Genomic DNA, 13,291 nt, shown 5'->3' on the forward strand with positions numbered 1-13,291 from the left:
ACAACCGCGGCGAGTTCACGCATCTACTTCCTTTATAAACCTGCTCGTTGGATTATAGAAATGTGGTACAATCATACCGTATGATCATGGCTAGATGTGCACCTTATCGTGCTCTCGTGGTAGTGCCTTGTGTCAACAATCCCTATTCCAAGCCAGCGCACCTAACGTTCAGGAAAATACCGATAAATTAAATCCCACTCACAACTGTACAGTACCATCTTACACTAAAATAAACAATAATAAAACAAGTCGGCCGTTTGACAATCCACTGTTGCCATCGTGGTCACGGGGAGGTGTTGGTCATCATTAGCTATGCTGGTCAACACGAGTTGGTGCAGGGATTGCTGCTCCAGGACTGGTGCAGATGCACACTGCACTATGAACCCAGCAACCCGAGTTTACATTTCTGCCCACCGCTAACATCGGATGGTGGGTGACGTACATAATGAACGTTGAGTCCCACATTTTTAACCTATTAAATAACACTGGCACTAGGTCTACCCCCAATTAGCCATCCCTGAACACAGAAGGTGATATATTCAACTGTTTTCAACTAGTTAAATTAGAACCAAAATTGTACTGCTAACAAAACATATTCATTAACCTCTTTCTCAAACCCCCTGCATAATGCACGTTGCAACTTAAATACAAGAGCTCCTCCAATACCTCCAACGCTCTCACTGCTCACTGACAGCGGAAGTGAAAACTCAAGGGCCACTTTCCAATGTGGACCGTCGCTAAATCAAAGGGAATCTCCACTGTTTGTTTTGTTGATGCAGTACTCGGAATGTGTTTCCGATTTTACGATGAACTCAAAACATTTGCAAAATTCTCTTAGATCCATTTCAGATGATCTAAAACGTTTGTTTTGCTTGAGACTGATATATTGATGTGAATTGTTATCCGATATCCGAAACGGTGACATCACAGGAAGCGATGTAATTTTAATTGCATCACTGGTGGCAGTTTGGGGGAGGACTTCATCCAACAGTGGATAGACAATGGTTGATGATGACAACGATTATGTACAGGTGGCAATTGACAGCAAGGATTAATTATTTGAGAATGAATCCAATAGCCAATTACAATTGCCAAAGGTATGATGTTTCATATCTTCAATAGTGTAGCAGTCAGTGCACTCATCATTGGATCCGTTTTCACATTCGTTGCCTCAACACTGCAGACATCCAGTCTCCGCAGGGAATAACAAAAGGGGAATCTTCTGAGATGTAGATATTTAACATCATATGCCAATGTAAGGCTATTGCTTTGCTGGCACAGTTTAACGTCAACCTTCTTATATAACCGCAAATTGTTGTGCTGGTTAACGTATTTATTTGTATTCAATGTATTTAAACAATTCGAGTCCAGTAACTACAATACTTAGCACGACTGCACTATAATGCAAACCTGTCAACCTCCTATCAGCGCCTTACCTTATTACAGACCAAATCAGACCTAATTGGTCACCCCGTGCCCCTTATAAATATCAACGTTCATCTTACGAAGTCCCATCACAAGGAAAAATCACAAACAAATAGACAACAACACAAATGTTGCCCGTATTGAAACGGCTGTACGCCGTATGGACCTGAAAACTCAATTTCCTTTAGAAGAATACGGGGTAAACCGTATGAGTTGACAGGTACATGGTGACGTGATCTGCTTGTCTGCATGGAACGTAGGGAAATACACGACACGCACTAAACGCTTGTAATCCACGTGCACACATTAAACCGTAGTACGTCATTTGCGTAGCATCTGTTTTTATTTTACCGCAATTAGAAGTGCATGGAGTTATTTGGACTTACATTGGTCGCAGGGTAGCTTGTGAGTGTGTAGCTGTGAACAGAGTGTGCTGTGGTCGGTCGCGAGGGAGAGGCTAATGCTTGAGTGTGGATACGTGAGGCCGACGGATGTACCCTGGGCCCTATTATGCAATAGGCCACAGTAGGCACTGTGCCTAGGGCCTGCGAAAACTAAAAGGACCGATGAAAAAAATAGTTGACCATGTTTTTGTTTGTATGATAAAAAATTTCACCAAGATATCTTCTTGAATAAATATATTTATATAGCAAAGATAGGGGAAAAGAGGCAGAGTCATGTAATATTGTTTTTCCTTAAGGTGAGAGAATGTAAGACCGGAGATGAACTTATCGAGATTTTTTTTCATTGCAAAATTATCAATAACATCTTGAAATGGTGTTTTGTCGCACAATCTCATTCTCAGTAGAGAGTAGTACAAGAGGAGACAAGGCGGGATTGTTGTCCTTCGCCTGAGACAAGCGAGTGACAGCGGCGATAGTAACATGGGGCAGCAACAGCAACTGTAGAAAGTAATCACTGAAGGCCTAGGAAACAGAAGTGTTTAGGGCCTACAATAACCCTAATCAAGCCATGGAGGTGCCACATGAATAGGCAATAACATGATTGGCTTAACTGGCCTCTAAGTTTGGGCCCTCGAGCAGCATGCAATGGGTTCAACCCTCGGTCGTGGGAATCAAGGTGAATTCTCACGTGGAATACACGCAGCACACAACATTGTACACTCAAGGAGGTGACCGTTTGCATTATAGACCGTGGCATTTTACGATTTGCACTTATACTAATTACAACCCATTAATTCTATGAAAATTTTGAATTGGACTTAATATATGTATCATATATAAACATATACTGTACATACTTGCAATCAATTTTTCAGAAAATATTTTCTTCTGTTGCTGGGAATGGGTTTGTTGAGCCGCGCAACTCCCTGACTCGCCTCATTGAATATCGCAGCTCTCGTCGTGCAATCTCAATGCGGTGGTTCCTCCTTTGTAAACGGTTTTAATATCTTCTACGTTACATGTTCTTGGTTCTTTCGGTAAAGTCACCAAGTAGAAGGGAAACAATAAAATAATAAAAATATAAAACAATAAAATTCTCACGACGTTTTGACTGCAACACAAGCAATCATCATCAGGTGTGAAAACCACAGCAAGAAAATTTGAAAAAAGTGGCGGTTATTTTCTTGCTGTGGTTTTCACACCTGATGATGATTGCTTGTGTTGCAGTCGAAACATCGTGATAATTTTATTGTTTTATATTTTTATTACTTTATTGTTTCCCTTCTACGTGACTTTACCGAAAGAAAGAACCAAGAATATGAATCCCTGCAGTCACGAAAGCTTCAAATCAAAATCTTCTACGTTTTAATTTTTTCGCGTGCGATAGGAGGGGGGGGGGGTTACAAAATCACAACTATCATCGCACGATCGAGGAATTCACTCTCCGTGGAAACGATTGTTCGTGAAACGCGTTGCTGAGCGAGTTTATTTTGTTTCAGCAGACACGTCTGTAAATCTTGCCTAGTCGCTGCATCTGATCCAGAGTGGTTCTCCTCCACGTGCGACATTTGGAGCATCATTCTAAAACTAAAATAGTTTTCATTTTCATTGTATCAGGTAAGGCCCCACTGAGCTATGCAGCTCTTTTTCAGAAGCGACCTGGCCACAAATAATATTGAGACAAAGTGGCGTATCATGTGGAAATTTATAGCAGCCAAATAATCTCAATGCATGTTTCTTAATGCGGAGGGAAACCCCGGAGGAAACGGAGAAAAATCCACGTGGCCACGAGGAGAAGATGCAAACTCCAAATATGCAGCAGGCGTCAGGGTCGGGATCAAACCCACGACCTCCTGTATACCAGGCCAGGCAGTTAACATCTCCTAGCCACCGTGGCAGGAGAAATTAATTTATGAATCAATGCAGATCCTGTGGTATTAAGGAGGAGGAATTATTTGTGTTCCAGATAGCGTTTCTGTGTCGTGTCGGACTGCATGAGACGTTGATTTGCCTGAGGAAGGCTTAAGCAGTGCAGAATTTACAGTTGGTCTGAGGTACTGACGAGAATCCAATATGCAATGCCCGGCTTCACACGGTGCAATGACACCATATTGTTAGTCCGTGGTCGGTCATCAAATTGGCTACCGTCAGCTCCGACCATCGCTTGTTTTGTCATTGCCTTTCAAGCACATACATTTGGCAACTTAAAAGGCAATCATATAGTGGGTAAGCAGTGGCGCATAAGTAATTGTGCTGTGCTATGTGGCATTATAATTGACATAGAAGGGATCTCAATGTTCCACACACTTCTTCGTTAGTGCGACAGCAGAACCAATAGTTTTAATCATCAGAGCTGGAATTCAGATAATGAAGTTCGAAGCCAAATTTTAAATGATGTTTTTTTGCTTCGTGCAGACATTGGTGACTAGGCTGAGACCATCCACTTTGCTATATTTAAGTGCATTCCATGTTGAAATATCTCAAAGTGGTGTATGTTATATATGTATACATATATATCAATGGCAGCTGAAAACTGGATTCAAACCTTGGATATCACTGCTCTCAGCTCAGCGCTCTGACCTCTAAGCCACCTCGAGGTCCCTTGCACGAAGTTTTTTTTTAGGGATAATTGTCTCAATACCCGCGTAGTTCTCTCCCAAGCAAATTCACTGCCAGCTCGTGAAGGGCAAATCCGGTTTTATAAATCGTACAGTCTGCTCGGCTGGCGATCGTGAGCAGTATTTCGAGTGAGCCACCTGCAATGCCACCGTCGGGAGCAGACATACTGTAAAGTGACCCAAAAAAGATTACAGAGTGTGAGGGGTTGAGCACAATAGCCAACTAAATTTTGATTTAAAGCTTTCTTGACTGCAGGGATTCATATTCTTGGTTCTTTCGGTAAAGTTACGTAGAAGGGAAACAATAAAATAATGAAAATAATAAAAAATGATTTTTTTTTTATATTTTTATTATTTTATTGTTTCCCTTCTACGTGACTTTACCGAAAGAGCCAACTAAATGTTATAGTTGTGCCCCCTGACCTAACCATTTACGGTCTACCAGTCACCAGCAGTGGACCCTACCCTAAACGCCACCTCTGGTGGCATCGCAGTGATTGATGTTCACACCGCCTCTTTAAAAACGACACGATTCTTTCCTCAAACGCACGCTGACAATAATATATTAATAATTCATCTGCTTCTCGTGCATTTTTACACCAATCATTGTTTTTATTTTAAACTCGGCAACAAAATTAAACTATTTAACCAACACACCGTAATTTATTTTGACGTAAGTTTGATATTTAAGCAATTGTTGGTATGGCAAATAAATAAAAACACTCCCTCCCATGTGGGACCAAACGCTTTGCAAAACACATTAATCCGAGTTACTGTACACCATTTAGATTCAGCAGCAAGAACGCCGCCTTCTCTTACCCCAAGGTTGTATTAAATTTTCATGCAGCCAAGGCAGGGAGCAGTTCACACATACAGGCATCTCATCTGCAAAGGCAGCAGTTATAAATAATAGCAAGTCGGCTGGCGGTGCAAGAAGGAACGCTAGTGGCACAATACTATATATGATAACCTAAACAAACCAGATATATCAGGACATTCGCTGTTACACAGCAAGCGCTGAACAAAGCGATGATTAGCGTGGTGGAGGCAAAGAGCTTGTTCGGCCTGCAACACTGCGTTACCACCACATTCCAACCAAATTCCCACCACATTACCACTACATTACCACCACATTCCCACCACATTACCACCGCATTACCACCACATTAGAACTACATTACCACCACATTCCCACGACATTCTCACCACATTCCCACCAGAATTCCACCACGACACAACATTACCACCATATTCTCACCATATTCTCACCACATCACCACCACCACATTCTCACCATAATCCCACCACATTAACACCACATTACCACCACATTCCCACCAATTGCATCAAGTTGTCACGTGGGGAACATATATGCAAATCGATTTGGTCTATCAGCATAACCAGAATGTTTAAAAGCCCGAGCAACATCTTAGACGATTTTTGAACATTTCTCCGGAGATTACCACCAGCACCCTAAGGTGTTGACAAACGCTTGGCTCTTTTGAAGAATCGTATTGGTCGTAAAAGCCTTACGGAAAAAATGTTTGCAACAATTTAGTGCGGTGTGCAAACATCAGTACAGATGAAGACAAAGCTAACCGGGTGTTTGGGGGGGGGGGGCCACCAACCCCTGTGTCTGACCTTCTCTGGCGCCTCTTGCTCCCACAAGTTTGCACTCTCTTCCTTAGTTTAACACGGAGCAGGCTTTCGCGACCAATATTATTCATAATAAAGGGTCTTGGGTGAGATCGCATAAGTATAAATGTGTCGAAACCCTCCACCACCCGACACAGCCAATCAGTAAGGGATTTATCACGTAAACAAAGCGCCATATCATTACTACTTCAGCCCACCGGTGTGTTGGAAAGTAAATCCATAACATTTACAATTTGAGTACAAAGTTTTTGCTGGTAATTACATCCAGCATCATCGGTCGATTTGCCAGAAGTTCGATTCGCGTGTGATTCTTTCACTGTTTGACGAAAACATGGGTCTTACTTGTACCTGTGCCCAACTCGTTCACGTGACATTTGGGCCCAGTTTTTTGGGCGGGAATGTGCATGTGTTTTTTCTGCTTGTTCTGCAATATTCATTGAGGGCTCTGTTCTCATTTATGCATTACAAAAGACTCTCGATTATCCGCTTACGGTTTATTCAATATGTGGATTAACCACGCACCTGAAATTTTTACGTAAATTAATAACTCGTGAATTTCCCCTTAAGCCCAAATTAATAATCTAAAATCAGTTAGTCGTTCATATTCTTAGCTCTTTCGGTAAAGTCACGTTGAAGGGAAACAATAAAATAATAAAAAATATAAAACAATAAAAATTCTCACGACGTTTCGACCATAACACAAACGGTCGTCATCAGGTATGTCGGTTTGCATTAATTTATTTATTTTTAAACGGTGTATTTATTTATAAAAAAACGTCAGCGCCACGCGCAACGATTTGGCAGTTTATTTAGAAGGACTAGTCCATCTATGTTCTGAAAAGAGGAGGGGGGAGACGAAAAATTAATGTATGCTGTCTGAAAGCCACTGTAAGCGTGAACAATCAATTAAGACCTGAAATGGTTAATCAAATCTTTCCAATGATTGCTAAGCCAGAATCCATCTTCTCGGTTGAAATTGTCTCTGTGCTTGTATATGTGGATAACCTCATGAACGAATCTCTCATGGTAGCCAGATGGCTTACAAAGAACCTCTGTCTTGGAAAAGTCAATGTCATGTGAGCCTACTGAATTATAACAATGATCTGCCACGGCCGAGGTGTTGGTCCTACCGTGTTTAAGGTCTGCTTTGTGTTCACGAATGCGGTCCGAGACATGGCGTTTGGTTTCTCCAATGTAACTACTACCACAGAGGCAACTTAGTTTGTAGACACCAGGGTATTGTATGTCCGGAATCACATCTTTTACAGACGGAACCAGATCACGGATTTTATGTAATGTGTTGAAACAGACCTGGATCTTGTGTTTATTCAAGATTTTGGAGATCTTTTTTGTGATCCCCGCAATGTAGGGTAAAGTGATGGTTTTGAAAGGCTCCTCAAGAGGGTCCTTCTTCATGGTTTGAGTGATAGCTTTGCGGATTGTATAGTCGGAGTAACCATTAGCCTTAAGAGCTTGGTGTACATGCTTGAGTTCACTGCCTATGTGTTCCTGGTCGGATATGCATTGGGCTCTATGGTACAGAGTCTTGATGAGAGAATTCTTCTGTGATGGATGGTGGTGGGAATCCGGTTTCAGATAAGCATCCGTATGGGTAGCTTTCCTGTAGACAGAGTGGCTCATTGAACCATCAGGTCTCTTTTTTTATTAGGACATCCAAAAAAGGAAGCTTGCCATCTTTTTCGACTTCCATGGTAAATCTGATGGCTGGGTGTATGGAATTGATGTGGTCGAAGAATTGGTTCAGAGCAGGCCGGCCATGTGGCCAGATGACAAAAGTGTCATCCATGTACCTCTTACATAAGGTTGGGCGCAGAGTGGCAGTCTCGATGGCGTCAGTCTCAAATTTCTCCATGAAAATGTTAGCTATAACCGGAGATAGGGGGGAGCCCATTGGGGTGCCCTCAGTTTGTTTGTAGAAAGTTCCATTCCAAGTAAAGTATGTATTGGTTAAACAGTGTCTCACCAGGGGGGGGGTACCTCAGTGTTTAGTTCTTGATGAACCAAGTATTCAATGATTGCGATGGTGTCAGGTACAGGAACCTTGGTGAATAAGGAAACTACATCAAAACTGACAAGCAGGTCGTCTATACAATCCGCAAAGCTATCACTCAAACCATGAAGAAGGACCCTCTTGAGGAGCCTTTCAAAACCATCACTTTACCCTACATTACGGGGATCACAAAAAAGATCTCCAAAATCTTGAATAAACACAAGATCCAGGTCCGTTTCAACACATTACATAAAATCCGTGATCTGGTTCCATCTGTAAAAGATGTGATTCCGGATATATAGTACCCTGGTGTCTACAAACGAAGTTGCCTCTGTGGTAGTAGTTACATTGGAGAAACCAAACGCCATGTCTCGGACCGCATTCGTGAACACAAAGCAGACCTTGAACACGGTAGGACCAACACCTCGGCCGTGGCAGATCATTGTTATAATTCAGTAGGCTCACATGACATTGACTTTTCCAAGACAGAAGTTTTTTGTAAGCCATCTGGCTACCATGAGAGATTCGTTCATGAGGCTATCCACATATACAAGCACAGAGACAATTTCAACCGAGAAGATGGATTCTGGCTTAGCAATCATTGGAAAGATTTGATTAACCATTTCAGGTCTTAATTGATTGTTCACGCTTACAGTGGCTTTCAGACAGCATACATTCATTTTTCGTCTCCCCCCTCCTCTTTCAGAACATAGATGGACTAGTCCTTCTAAACAAACTGCCAAATCGCTGCGCGTGGCGCTGAAGTTTTTTAAAATAAATAAATACACCGTTTAAAAATAAATAAATTAATGCAAACCGACACACCTGATGACGACCGTTTGTGTTATGGTCGAAACGTCGTGAGAATTTTTATTGTTTTATATATTTTTTTTTATTGTTTCCCTTCAACGTGACTTTACCGAAAGAGCTAAGAATATGAATTACTGCAGTCACGAAAGCTTTAAATCAAAATTCAGTTAGTCGTTGTTATTCTTTGAAATGATTATTATAAGTCACGTGTTTAAACCGAATAAATATGTTGTCCCGCTTAATCCGAAATCCATGTGATCGCCTCTACAGTACAGTAGTTGCAATATATTTACAACAGTGGGCGGAGCTGATTGATTTTGATTTGCGTGGTTCTGCTGCTGTCCACTGTGAGCCGAGGCTTCTGCGTGGGAGCAGGAAAGTGTCATCATCACTGAGCACACGCATCGATCGGTCGATCATTAGTGTTCGTTCTAAATCGAAAGAGTAACAATCGAAATCCTCAGTTGTTCATTAACAAACTCAATGTTTATAATGTAAGCATGATTTAAACCTACATTAGTGGTTTTGGCATAGAGATCCGCGGAAAATTTACATTTTCGGATTATCCGCGATTTTGAATTATCCACCGCTATCCTCCCCGTGTTTAGCGCGGATAATCGAGATTCAACTGTGTTTATGTTTTTTTGTCTTTGTGTTGCTGTGCTCACAACACCACGGATCTCCTTATTCAAAAGAGACATGCAAACTGGCAAAATTGGGTTATCTGCGTAACAAATAAAATAAGTGTAAACTCATTCACAGTGTTACAACTATGAACTATGTTCAACATTCAGTCCGAGCACGTGGGCGGTGGTCATCTCCCGAGCTAATTATCTACTATGCCTTGGGGACAGAAGTTAGAAGTATGAGTAGAGGAAACATAATTCAAATCGGATTTGCTCACGAAAACGTCATTATAACAACCGCTGGGAATAAACTGCGGGGAAATGACAGAAAAACTCAATGAAGAAGACTGAAAAGTTGTGCTCAAGGTAATTAGGAGCAACGTACGACAAGGTCGCTAAACAAACGTAGATATGGACAAAAGCAGGATGTTTATACCAAGGGGCAAGTTGGCGAAGGTGGGATACGATCAGTAATTTCATAAAGAGGTGGCAGAGAGTAGGATGGGGAGCTTTAGAGAGGTGAACCCAATCACGAATAGCAATATACCCCCGTGTCTAAACATTGACGTGCTTTTATGTATATATATACCCATTACCTGCTGTGACGTGGGCCGGGAACGTGGACATTTAAAAATAACACGGAACAAAGGTTGAAAAAAGTGGCCCAAAGAAGTGTGGAGAATTGCATGGCTGGAATTAACACTGACGGGGGGCGGGGGGGGGGGGCTATGCGTGAATTTGAGAACCGACAAAAGTGTCGGAGGCGTTCATCAAATGTACGACTCGGAAAATAAAGCGACACGTGTCCATTCGTGGAGGTTGATGGTGGCCAGTGGTGGAGAGTAACAATGCAATAGCAGCCAAATGAGGAACCCCCAAATCCCCCCCCCCCGCCTCCTCATCGGCGCAAGAGTATCCTGCGCCTACCGCGGAGATGGAGAGAGATGGTGAGATGGAGAGAGCTGGTGAGATGGAGAGAGATGGTGAGATGGAGAGAGATGATGAGATGGAGAGAGATGGTGAGATGAAGAGAGATGGTGAGATGGAGAGAGATGGTGAGATGGAGAGAGATGGTGAGATGGAGAGAGATGGTGAGATGGAGAGAGATGGTGAGAGATGGAGAGAGATGGTGAGATGGAGAGAGATGATGAGATGGAGAGAGATGGTGAGATGGAGAGAGATGGTGACAGATGGAGAGGGATGGTGAGATGGAGAGAGATGGTGAGATGGAGAGAGATGGTGAGATGGAGAGAGATGGTGAGATGGAGAGAGATGGTGAGATGGAGCGAGATGGTGAAATGGAGAGAGATGGTGAGAGATGGTGAGATGGAGAGAGATGGTGAGAGATGGAGAGAGATGGTGAGATGGAGAGAGATGGTGAGATGGAGAGAGATGGTGAGATGGGGAGAGATAGTGAGATGGAGAGGGGTGGTGAGATGGAGAAAGATGGTGAAAGATGGTGAGATGGAGAGAGATGGTGAGATGGAGAGAGATGGAGAGAGATGGTGAGAGATGGTGAGATGGAGAGAGATGGTAAGATAGAGAGAGATGGTGAGATGGTGAGAGATGGTGAGATGGAGAGAGATGGTGGATGTGATGAGCGATGGATTCAGTTCACGTGCAGGTGCTAGATGCATTGTTATTATCACTTCACCGTCACACATGCCAAATCCTTGGGGGTGGGGGGCCTTCATCCAGCAGTGGATTGATCCCGACTGATGACGATCATTACAGGGCGTAAGTCGATCTATAGGACAATCGCAGCGCCGCTTCTTGCACTGACACCCCGGATGTGTGGATGCGCTGCGTCCACACCCGACCACGACTTGAACTCGCAAGCCCTCCGATCGCGAGGCGAGCGAACTCGCCACGGTATAGCCACGGTTGCCAAATCACAACCACGAACATTGGCAGTGGCCACAATTCCGTACGGATTTGTTGTTGTTGCAGCAACTAGGATGAAATTGACATTTGTATAAATATTGTTATTAAGAGCCGGCGTCAAATGCAAAACGCTGCATTATCGACATCAGATCAACCGCATGTGCATGCACATGTCACGCGCGAGATGCAATATGTAAATAGTATAATCCCGGTACGTACGTATAGAATGTGCATCATCAGCATCATCACCGTCGTTAGTAATTGGGATTTGTAGGCGGAGGGGTTAATTTTTCCTAACCCTACAAATGAAAGTGGCGCTTTGTTGTTCGTGTAGAACCAGTCGACGCTGTTATATAAAAGACAGGGCAAAGCGACTTACAAACGGGAGTCTTGGATTTAACACAAGCCTTACATGGTGGGGTTTTTATCCTTAATGCGATTACAGCTGTAATCACATCATTGCCTGGCTAATAACAGGTTCATAAAGACGGCGGTGCTTCAGAAGTGAATGTAATGTGGGGATATTTTAGCATCCCCCCCCCGCCCAAATCTGTTCACAAACCGATAAAATATTAATTATACAGTAGGCCGAGAGGTGCACATAGTACACACATGCGCATAGTTCAATGTACATATAAACACACAAGTTGAACCTCCGCTAATAAAGATTATAATACACATCATATCAAGCTCACACACACACATGTATAAATACTGTGTAATGTGTATGTCTAATATACCCTTTGTATATACATTCATTGTATGTTTAATGTACGCACGTAATACATTCACACGAATGTGCAAATGCATGCGTGCGTGCGGTGTTGTGTAACGATGCAATTAACAATCATAATTCGGTGCGGAGGTCTGGCTTTTCCTATCAACCACACGGAAGCCAAATCCGACGGATGACAACCCAGGGCACCGCACTGGGGGGGGGGGGAGGGGTGACCACACCAACGCATGCGGCACAACAGAACCCCCACGAGACAACCACGAGGCAGCCACAAACGCCCTCGCGATCCACCACCACTCCACGTCGCCACCCACCTTCTCGGCTCGCGCACCTCCACGGACACCCACCGGAGCAGCACCATGGACAGCGCTCCAGCCGCCCACAGTGCCTCCAATGCCTCTCTCGGTCGTCTCGGCCTCGGTGTCTCTCTCGCTCTCTTTTGCCCTTTAAATGCTATCGCCTAAGCCACATCACCTCCGTCTGACACCCATCACCATCAGCTCGTCCCCACGCCGCCCCAGACCCCTCCTCCTCTCCCCGTCTCCTCACGCCTTGCCGACCTCAACGCCAGCTCGCAATGGCCGCAGCTCGCTCGGCTGCGCACCATCCATCAAACATGCAGCAGCAGCAGCAGTAGCAGCAAGCAGCAGCAGCAGCAGCAAGCATCAGCAAGCAGCAGCAGCAGCCCCGCCTCGTCCTCACGGACCCAGCAATCCAACCGCCCTCTTGCCTCGACCGCCAACACTGGGCCAATCCGCCTTTTGTCTTAGAATGTCTGGCGCTCCTCCTCGACTGCGGTCACAGACCCCCCCCCCCCCCCTCCAAACCTTCCCCCGTCTCGCCGCTAATCCGAGGGATCTTTAACTTAACGGGTTACGCTGATGGTGACGACGATCATCATCCTGCTGCTGCTGATGCTAATGATGCTGATTCTGACACTGATCCCTCAATGCGCCTGCTTTCCACCTCACCCCTCTCCTACCGCTGCATCTCCTCGAATCATCACCGCTCCTCAATCCATTACTGTCCTCGGCTCTCTATTCTACGGCTCTCTTTCGTAAGCTCCCCCCCCCCCCCCAGCTTGTCCCGTGCCTATCCCTGTCGCTGGTGCTTCACCACTC

At 44.1% G+C, this 13,291-nt stretch overlaps 1 protein-coding gene across 1 annotated transcript in view; it reads right to left on the reverse strand.

Moving 5' to 3' along the window:
* LOC116952745 (uncharacterized) overlaps positions 1-13,265 on the reverse strand; it is a 114,330-nt gene extending 101,065 nt beyond the window's left edge. Inside the window, exon 1 of the mRNA XM_032972354.2 lies at positions 12,485-13,265. The gene's annotated coding sequence lies outside the window, so the exon portion shown is untranslated. The remainder of the gene's footprint in view (positions 1-12,484) is intronic.
* Between the last annotated feature and the right edge of the window lie 26 nt (positions 13,266-13,291).

Source organism: Petromyzon marinus, chromosome 48 (genome assembly GCF_048934315.1).
Source record: "Petromyzon marinus isolate PM22_M1 ecotype Great Lakes invasive population chromosome 48, UKy_Petmar_22M1.pri1.0, whole genome shotgun sequence".
Taxonomy (NCBI): Eukaryota; Metazoa; Chordata; class Hyperoartia; order Petromyzontiformes; family Petromyzontidae; genus Petromyzon; species Petromyzon marinus.